We start from the raw sequence: 11067 nt of genomic DNA on the forward strand, positions 1-11067 counted from the left end.
GCATAGTAAAGATTTTCTATACCCAACTGAACAGCATGGATTTAAAAAAAAACCTGAAAACCTTGGAAGTTTCCTTGAAAGCCACAAATTTATTCCTCTGTAAAGAAACTAATTGTGTTACAAAAGATTAACCTGACACCAACTAATTAGGCAAAGAATCCAGACACTAGATTTAGTGCTTCCTTTCAAGTTCAAGCTTCTTGTCCTAACCTTGGATCCCATTGACAACTCTGCCCCTTTCAAACATTTGTCTGCCTTCCTTGTTTCATCAGTTCTGCCACTGCTGCCAGACCTGCCCTGCCCACCTGTCTGTCACTCCAACAAATGTCTTCTCTCTAGCTCCTGGATCATCACCTGTTCTATGATGCACCTTGCCTACATTGATCCCTAGTACTACCTTCAAGCTCCTCCTCAAGACCCACTGCCACCACTGACTACAAGAAATCAGCCAATCTGCGACTGCTGGACTGAGGGGCAGTTGGAGAAAGTCAATCTCTTTTCGTGATTATAAAAAAAAAATGTATACATGACTATAAACATATATTAATGGCTGCTTGAAAATGCATCTAGTTAATGGTCTCCATCTTCCCCACCTCTTCGTGTTGCTTGTCATCAAAGGCCACGGATCTTACAGAGACTTCTGCACCTGCTTGACTTTGTACACTGTGAGCAGTCCCATTGACTGACCTGCATATGTTTTTGCATAATCAAGGCCTTGGGTTGTAAGTTTTTTGGGTCAGGGACCTTGTCTACCTTTTTGTGTTTATATAGTGGCTGGCACAGTGATGGTGGGGGTAACTGTGACTGGGATAAACCGGGCACATTGCCACTGTGGAAATATTTAATAAATAGCCGCAAGCTCAGCAGGAAATAAATAGCTTATTTTAGCTGTAGAATTAGCAAACTCACTGCTAGAGTCAGTAACTAATTTGCAATTAAGGGAGTTCGTCCACTCTTCATAACTGTACCTAAACCTTTGTTGCTATAAAACAGGATATTGCTACATAGCACACTATTAGAAAATGTGTAAATAGAAACATCATCTGGTGCTCTTTCTCTGCAGCCAAACTACTAAGCTGATAACTTAAATTCCATTTCCAGCAATTGTTTTACCAGTGTTTTCAACTATCACTAGGCAAGCCTATCTTCACAAACAATCAAACGAGTCCCTTGTACGCATTCATGGCTGTTCAGATAGTAAATTTTGTTTTTTTATGGAAGGGCACAAAGAGGTATTCAATTTTAATCACTTCTTTCCTCCACCGCCCCTCCTTGGACAGTCCAAGTTTTGCCCAGGCATTAATGGGAATGGTAAGACTGCTGTTGAATGCTGCATAGTTCCGCCATATTTTAACTTTCACAGGCTCTAAAATTGCTGAAACTCATACCGTTCTGTTCTTCTGTGCTCCTAGTGGAATAAAATTCTGTCAGAAGGAATTGAGAGGAAGAAAAGAATTTAGATTCTTAAATAACTTTATAAAAGAGCATGTATCGGATGAATCTTAAAATCACAGAAATGTAGACTGGAAGGGACCTCAATAAGTCATCTAGTGCAGCCCCCGTGCACTGAGGCAGGGCTATGTATTATCTACACCCTGACTGGTGTTTGTCCAACCTGTTGTTAAAAAATCTTCCATGAGAGAGATTCCACAACCACCCCTAGGTAATTTGTTCCAGTGCTTAACTACCCTAACAGTTAGGAAGCTTTTCCTAATATCTAACCTAAATCTCCCTTGCTGCAAATGAAGTCCATTACTACTTGTCCTGTCCTCAGTGGATAAGGAAAACAATGTATCATCCTCTTTCTAGCAACCTTTTCCATACTTGAAGACTGTTGTCACGTCCCCCTCTCAGTCTTCTCTTCTCCACACTAAACAAACCAGTTTTTAAAAAAATATTTTTTCATAGGTCATGTGCTTTAGAACTTTAATCGTTTTTGTTGTTCTCCTCTGGACTTTCTCCAATTTGTCCACATCTTTCCCGAAGTGTGGTGCCCAGAACTGGACACAGTACTCCAGTTGAGGCCTTATCAGTGCCGAGTGGAGTAATTACTTATAATGTCTTGCTTGCAACACTCCTGCTAGTATATCCCAGAATGTTTGCTTTTTGTGCAACAGTATCCCATTGTTAACTCATATTTAGTTTTTGATCCATTTTCATCTCCATATCCTTTTCTGCAGTACTCCTTTCTAGGCAATCATTTCCAATTTTATATTTGTGCAATTCATTATTCCTTCCTAAGTGCAGTACTTGGCATTTGTCCTTATTGAATTCCAGCCTATTTATTTCAGGCCATTTCTCCAGTTTGTCAAGATCATTTTGAATTCTAATTCTAGTCCCCCACTACCACCAAGTCCTGTGCTTTGGATGATTTTGTTAGGTGTTTAAAACAAGCCTCATCCACCTCTTCTTCCTGAATAGGTGGTGTATAGTAGACCCCAGCATAACATCACCCTTGTTTTTTACCTCTTTTATCCTTATCCAGAGGCTTTCAACAGGTCTTCCTCCCATTCCTATCTTGACCTCAGTGCAAGTGTATGCATCTGGTATACAAGACAACACACCCTCCTGTTATCCTGCCTGTCCTTCCTGAACAAGCTGCACCCTTCTATACCAATATTCCAGTCATGTGAATTACCCCACCCAGTCTTTGTGATGCCAATTATGTTGAGTACTTACAGTACACTGTGCACCCATTTAATTTCTTAAAAACTGTGTCTGAAGTACTTTGAAATGCTTTCAAAAGTTATGACTTTGGGCACAAAAAAGGGTGTAGCCTGGGAAGGGTATAATCTGGTCACTTTCAATGTATGACTCTTATCCTTAATACTTTTTGTCAGATATTTTTTCCCTTCTCATCTAAGAGTTTCTTACAGAGGCGTTTAGCCTCTAAAAAACATTTATTCAGCCCTGGTAATTACTTCAATATGACCTCTCGAAAGGTAGATTTGCCCATCCTCTCTTTAGACATGAATCATGGTCTGCTCTATAGAATCTCTCTAAATTTGGGCTTCATAATTTCCTTTTCACTTGGATTAATGGGTCTTGTAAGAGGGGAGTCCAAAACTTCCAAAATTTCTCATTTGGCTCCTGGTTGGAATAATGAAGAAAAAATCCTACCTACCAATGGAGTGCTGGATTAGTGGCCAGATATATAGTAAGGCACATAAGTCCTACGCAATTTGACTACCCGATATTTTTAAAAGTTTCCCAGGTTACGGAAGCTAAAGGCGGTTTTTGTTTGATTCATTAGGTTTTGATTTTATGCGCTGGGGAGCGGGAGGGTGCCAGTAGGATCATCTTTGATACCTTGGGCACTGAGCACACAGGAGCTCAGGTGGAGGAGATAATGGAGGAAGAAGCTGAGCTACCCAGGACTCCCTTCCCACTGCAGCCTGGGAGCCTGAGCCAAAAGCCATTGTAGTCAGAGTCTTTCCATTGGTTTCAGTGAGCTGTGGATTAAGCCCAAGGATGCGGAAGCTGGAGTACTCCACAGCCTGTATTGCTATCCTGAAATTCCTCTCTTACTGTACTGTTAAAAATATGTAAAATCAATTGTCATGGGTTTATAATTGCTTCTATCCACAGAGATACTGCTTTGCACTTACAGAGCAGTTAACGCTCACCACACTCCCATACGGTAGTTATGTATTATTAGTCCTACTTTTAGTGTACCAATGACTAAAGGAGGTTAAAAAGGTTGTGTCTGATTTTTCAGAGAGCTGAGCACTTCACAGTTTCTGTTGACTTCAGTAGAACATGTGGGGGCTCAGCATTTCTGCAAATCAGGCTCTAAATGACTTACTAAGGGCAGAGAGAGAATCCTGGGTTTAAGATTCAGACAGTCCCGGGATGCTAAGAACCCCTCAATGCCAACTGGTAAAGGGTTCACTGTGTTGTAGTAGTAACTTCTGACAGGCCTGACAAACTCACCACACCCAACACATTGCTTTCATAGTGTTTATCCACAGCGGGGCAAGTGAGGTATCTAATAAAAGCTGATAGCGTACTGATTCTCATCATTGTTACGAGATGTATGTACTTAAGAAGTTGTGTATGTGTATATTAAAAATGTTTTAAAATCTGTATCCAAGTCATCAAGGGGATAAAACGTGAGAAAATAAATTCGGGGGGGGGGCACACTCATCCTCACTCTGGAGACAAAACAATGCACTTTGGGGGGTATAAAAAGAAGGCGAAAGGGCACCATTTTATCCTTTACTGAGGAAGCAAAAAGGGCGCTTTTAGCATTCAGGAAAGTGGGATCCCTACCACATTGGTTGGAAATCCTTTAGGTGAGGGAGAGGCTTTGGACAAAGGTTTTCAGCCTGTTAAAGTTAAGTTTAGAGGCTAAGAAACTTTATGCTTTTTGTGTTTTTTATATATTAACCATTTCTGATTCCATAATTATCCTTATTCATATTTTTGTCTTGTTTTCATTGTAAATATATCTCAGTGCTGTGATGTTATCTTGGAGCGCGTCCTCAGTTGAACTAAACAAGTGGGTGTGTGTGCCCTATTCCTTTGGTGACCGTGTACCTGATAATTTCTGAGTGTTCAGTCGTGAAGGGCTTGACATTGCCAGGTATGTGCTCTGAGGACGTGGGGAGTGGTGTGTACCTATCACTAGCCTGCATGGAGAGGGTGAGCTCTGCACATACCTGGGATCATACATGCTGGTGTGGCCAGAGGCTGTTGGTTTCACGGAGCTGAGCTACAGCAGGTGGACACAAGATTGCTTCATGCTATGTGAAGGTGGTGGTGAGGGGTTTCACAGTCCGGGGGGGCATCATAGTTCCTCGCACTTGGATCCCTGCTCAGACAAACAGAGACGCCCAATTATATTACTAAACTATAGTTTTATTTTAGAATAATATATTTAACAACGCTTCCTAATCTTGCATTTTCTAAATTATACTTCAACTGCAGTGCGGTTTGTAATGAAAATCAGCTGGCACTTTATTAGAACTTATGGTATAACTAAAACTTTATGGTAACTTCATGAGTGAATGATAGTAAGTTTAAGTGACAAAGCAGGCGTGGAATTTTCCCCTTCATTAGGAAAGTGATTGTTCCTGAGCTTAAAAGGGCCCTGGAGAAATTTAACCTGCTTCCCCCAAAACTCTATTTTAACATTTCATTTCAAAAAATCCTCACTTCAGTGCTTTTTGTCTAGCAGAATGTATCTCAAAATATTTCTCATTCCAATGCTTTTGATAAACCAGTTCTGATCTTCTGTTTGCTTCTATTTCTGGCTTGAGGTATATTCTTTTGTAGTTACTGGCCACCATGTTTCTTTATCAACTCAAATTGGTATTTAAATATTAGATGTACAGTGTATATATTATTATAGGACCAGTTCTGAATGACTCCTTTTGTTTGCTTTTTGATTTACCATTGCCAGCTTTTCAACTAGTGCCATGGATGGAAAAATCAGTCTAAACTGGGGAGCAGAACAGATATACATTAAAGTAGGAAAGACCACTGGAGAACAAACTTGCGAATGAACTCCCCAACCTCACTATTCCTAGCATGTATATTCTCTGAGACCATCCCCCTGAAAATACACAGGGCTTGACTTCAGTGGAACTACTTGCATGAGAAAAGGGAAACACATGCATTACAGTGCTTGAAGATTGAGGCCAATGGGAGTAAATCTAGATATTTCCATCAGTGTTTGCAGGGTTGGGGCTGTAGTTTTATAAACTCCTGGGAGGTGTTCCTACCTCACTGTAAAGCATCTCATGCAGTAATGGCAATATAAAAATAACTTTTTTTCCACCCTCCCATTTTAAAAAACATATTTCTTGAATCTTCTATTTCATTCAGTTTATTCTGTTCTTAATTAAAAAATGATGAAGCTTTTGTGTCCATTTAAAAATGCAGGATCTGAGCTCTGGTTGATGCTGAGCATTCTTTATACATTACCAAATATTTGGGTCTGCTTTAGTTGTCAGATAAACCTCTCACTCTGTGCACTCATTGTTAATCCATCCTGGAAAGCATTTTCTTTTCTTTTTTTTTCTTTTCTTTTCTTTTTTTTTTGCAGTGGCTTTTCTTTCTTTAAAGATATTGTTTAAAAGATGCTGTTTGAAATGAAATTGCATTGTAAATGCTACAAGATGCTCAAAAACCTCATAGCCTTGACATCTGAAGTCTTCCAGAACAAGTTAAGTGGGCTCTGAATTTGAAGTGGCAATACAATGCTAAGATGTAGCAGAAGGGAAATGAATCACATTAATTCTAACAGACTTCAAGAAACTTATTGCAGCTCTGCAAGTTCTTTACAGCTTTGGTTCAGAGGTCCTTGGTATAAAGAAGTGTTGAAATCAAGGACAAAGATGCAGACAAAGACTGCTGGAATATGGAGGGTTTACGGCCAGAACTTGTATGACAGCTTCATTTCTTCATTCTGACTTCTTTCAGAATTTAAAAAAACCTTCAACAGTTCTGAACACAAAGGCTGAACAAGCGGCGCTGTCTTTGACCTCTGAGACTAAATGGATTCTTCATTGATAATTACATATAGCGATGGACTATTGTGATACATGCTACAAGCTTATCCCCAAGGTTAAATTTTATTTAAACTGGATTTTGGTAGGCTACCAAACTCACAAGTTACCAGCCTAAATTCAGAACCTAAGTTAGTTTAAAAACAATAACTAGACAGGTTTGGATGAAGAATTTTTTTAAACCACTGTTCAGAATCCCAGCCCTGGGGTGAAGAAGAGAAGGTAAAGGGCCGTCCATCAGTAGGGATTATAGTTTTATATTTTAGCTCTAGCGATAGAGACAAACCAGTGGAACTTGGAAATCTTCCAACCACTTCTCTGACCCTAACATTACCCAGATCCACTGGTTTCCCTGAATCCTTGCAGCTAAAACTTTTCTTCAGGCACACACCTCTCCTATCTTAGTTGCTGCAAATCTCTCTTCTCTGGCCCCGTTGAAACTCATGTTGCCCTCTTCTAGTTTATTAAAAAAGTTGCTAATTACCTTACTAACCTATCAGTCCAACCCCTGTCTTTGAAGCCCTCCCTGGGCTCCCCCCTCTTCTCCAAAGCATCAAGTTCAAGCCTCTTAACCTTGAAGATCTGTGTACCTCTGTCTTTCCCAGTTTATCAGCTCTTAGCTTTTTTTTCACATTGCCCTCATCCACTTAGCTTACCTTTAAGCCTCTTATTGGCTCCTCCCACAAGGACTCCATGCCTTCTTCCATTTCACCCGTGTACATGGAACTCCGTTCTGCACAACCCATCATGCTGAGCAGTATTCTCTTATTGTTTCCTTATACTCTTCCATCTGGGTGTGTTTGTCTGTACCTCTGTTTCCTGTCCTGTGCTTAGATTCTGAGTTCTTAGGGTAGGGACTGTCTGTTTTGTATTTGTACAGCACCTAGCACAATAGGGACATGGTCCATGACCAGAGCTTTTATTTAGGCACTGTGGTAATACAAATAATTAATGATGATAATACATAAATTCCAGCTTCCTTTTAAAAGAAGTGATTCCAGATGGGCAGCACTGGAGAGTTAGGCCAAGATTTTCAGAAGTGACCAATGATTTTGGGTGCTTCAGTTTCTGGACATCTGTACCTGAGGCACTTCAAAGGGAGCCTGACTTTCAGAAAGTGCTGAGCATCTGCCCTGTGAAAATCAGACCCTTTGAGTTGCCTCCAACTGAGCATCCAAAATCACTGGTTACTCTGGATTTTCTTGGCTTGAAATCTTCTGCCTCACCTCGATCTGCAGGGACATTCTCTAATAGTACCTTGTAGGTAAGTCTCTCTTTGCCCATTCAAGATATTTGTTTTTCTGCAAGAACTGCCACTGAGGGTTTCAATTGCGGATTCCTGTCTACAAAGAATTGTACTGAGATTTTACAATTATTTTGTGACGTGGATGGTGCCAAAAACTTCTAATCGGTCAGGAGGCTGTGCCTGGGAAGCAGGTTCCAGCAGAACCCAGAACCTGAATTACTAAGGAAATATTTTCTTTCTTTAAACAGTACCGAGATGTGCTGAGGAACTAACATCTATCAGCAGCCTCGTGTACAACTGTGGGGTGCATTCATATTTTTTTTTCAGAGTTGCAAAAACACCTCCATAGACAATGTCCTCTGAAACAGCACTGCAGAAAGGAACCCTTTTTTTCAAATGCAGAAACAGATGGATTTTGACCCTAAGCACGTTGATCAATGTTTCAATGCAAACTGCATCATTTAATGTACTGTCCATCCGTGTCCCTAGACACTCACAGGCATTCATTTTTTTTCTAAGCCAATATTGGCTGAAGCACTTAAAGTTAATTCCTCACTGTAGTTATTACTCTGGTTACTTATAAACAACATTGATTTTGTATTTTGATGTAGACAGTTGTAGGCTTTCTCCTTTAGAGAGTTCTGAAAACAACCCACTCAGCATTTGTAAACATGGGATGGCTGGTGTTGAGCTCCTTTGTTCATTGGCACAAAATGCAGTGCATTATATTTTGCTACTTTCCCTTTCTCCAATCCCCCTGGTCCATATAGTATTTACAAAGGAGAGCTATATTTGTTGGCCATTTTAATACCCAAATAGATTTCACAATACTTGTAGTGAGTGTTTTTTCCCCAAACTTCCTCATGTTGTTCCAAAGGATTTGTGACCTCTTAAAAGTCTATAAGCTCTTGACTTCATTACAAGTGTTTACTGTCTGGAGTTTGTTGCTAAGAGAGAGCAATTCCTGGCAGAGGCATTGTGAACATTATTACTTATTGCAAAACTGCTAAATGTTTTTGGTGATTACTAGTTGTTGTTGGGGCGCTTTATGGCCCTTGTACAACGGCAAGCGCTATCTGCTGGGAACTAATGTACCTGATAATGGTGGACAGGGAAAGCTCTTCATTTATGTGATCTGTAATGTTGCTTGCTGGGTTTCATCAGTCCTTTCCCTCTTAATCAGTGTTACCTAGCAGCTCTGTGCTTTTGGGGAACCAGGGCACAGTACCCAGCCTGTCTTGACTCATGAAAGACCTTCCCCCCCGGTACCTCCCCAGCTTCTTTTTGAACCAAATCTGCATCAGAAGAAAGACTTACAAAAAGCAATAAAAAGGCAGTGGGAGACTCTCCTAAACCTCTGGGATAAGGATGACCGGATTAAGGAAACTCCCCTAGCCTCATTTGTATCGAAGATGGGACAAGGAGGCATCTCCATTAAGATACAGACTGGAGAACAGATTCCAAGGCAAGAACCACACTGAACTCTGGGACTAGAAAAGCAGGGAAGTACTGCATGATGGGGGATCTCTGCTCCAGATGTGAATGAACCCATACCTGCACACACCCAGCTCAGTAGTTAAAAGACCAATTCTAGTAATAAATCCTCTATTGGTGAAGCTCCCTAAATGCTTCGTAAGCTCCCTCCAAGGAACACCACCCAAAGCCAGGAATGATCAGTTCCCATGGCCTAGCCTGAACAAAACAACTTTAGTATACTCCCTTGTTTACACATAAACAAATCTAGCGTTCTCCCTTGAACCATTGTTGTTTCTCTCCAAAAACTCCTACCCAAGTAAGTGTTCTGATGCCTGGATCCAAAATCTGCATCAGTTCCATCGGGACTTCATCTTCTCCTGCCTGATCATGCTAGGGGCTCTGCCTGCCTCCAGCACTCTGGACCCTCAGCTACCACCACCACCTGGGACCCCCGATCGATTCCAGCTTCGTGGAGTGGTGAGAACCGAGCACGCATGTGTGCGCGTTCTCTCTCTCTCTCGGTGTAGCCTTCTGACCCTGACTTGCGTAATCGGTTATAGTTTTGTAAACCTGACTTTTATAATCAAATTTAAGTTAGAGTTAATATTATCACTGTTTTGTTTGTTTGGCTCCCCTTGTATGGTTATTACCTGGCAATAAATAACTTTCATCATTAAGCTGGTTGCTTCTCTCTCTCTCCCTGCCTCCTCCCGGGTGTTGCTTGGTTTCCTCATTTGCTCTGCAGCAACACTCTTTGTACCTAAGCTAAAAGATCCCTGCAGCGCCCAAAAATCCTCTGGGGTTTGCTCATCAAGTTGGTTACTACCAGAACAATTGTAACGTGAAAGTCGGGATAGGGATGTGCTGAACTTGGGACATACAAGGGTGGCAGCTTGGAAGTGCTGCTCGACCTGGCATGCTCTATTCTGGTGCAGTGCCCATGGCATATGAGGGTGACAGCTTGGAGGTGATGCTCGACCCAGCCTGCTGAGTCCAGAGACATATAAGGGGTCAGCTTGGGAGTTCTGATTAATCCCGTCCTCTCAGACACACTCTGTTAATGTGTGTATGTGTGTTCGTCTGATCTTGGGGCAGGAAGAAGCCAGCCCTGGGGAACCTAGGTCCTGCAGGATCGCTCCAGTGGGAGGGAACTTGCAGAAGGGAGAAGTAGAGCTCTGTATGAGAACACAAGTGACACAAACAGCACATTGATAGTAGTACAGAATTCCCCCCCACCCACAGAAGAGTAACCCTAATAAATGAGCATACCCCAAAGTAATGGGCAAAACTGGTAACATCGCTTAAATGGTTTCATGTACCAGCCAGGGGATTTACAGTTTCATGAAGAGAGAGAGACAGCATCCAAAGATCAGAGAGTCAGAAAAGCATCCTGCCCCCAGTGCCACATTGACACCTCCCAGTTTGTTCCCAGCTCAGATATCTGCAGTTAGCTGGGAGCTGGCAAAGCATGCTAGGGATACAAGTGTGAATGAAAGCATAGAGCATTCCACTTTCTTTCGGAACTCCCTATATCCATATGGATGGAGCTTGGTCGAAAAATTTTCATTTTTCAACAATCTTTTAAACTGGAGCATGGTTTCTAGTCATGGATCTGCAGGTATGGGGCTGTGGCCTGAGCTTTGGAACTGTCCTTAAGAGGAGCTCCTGCAGTGTCCCAGACCACCTAGGGCTCTCACTTCCTCCAAGGAAAGCTTTAAACAGGGCCTCTAGGTCTGCAGCACGCCTTCTTCACAGTGAGCTCTGTTCAGCCAGTCCAACTGAGACAGACCCCGGATGGAGATTTGTACGCTCTCTGGGGATTAATGCACCTCG

The sequence above is a fragment of the Lepidochelys olivacea genome (assembly GCF_965140295.1).
Source record: "Lepidochelys olivacea isolate rLepOli2 genome assembly, chromosome: 1".
NCBI lineage: Eukaryota > Metazoa > Chordata > Testudines > Cheloniidae > Lepidochelys > Lepidochelys olivacea.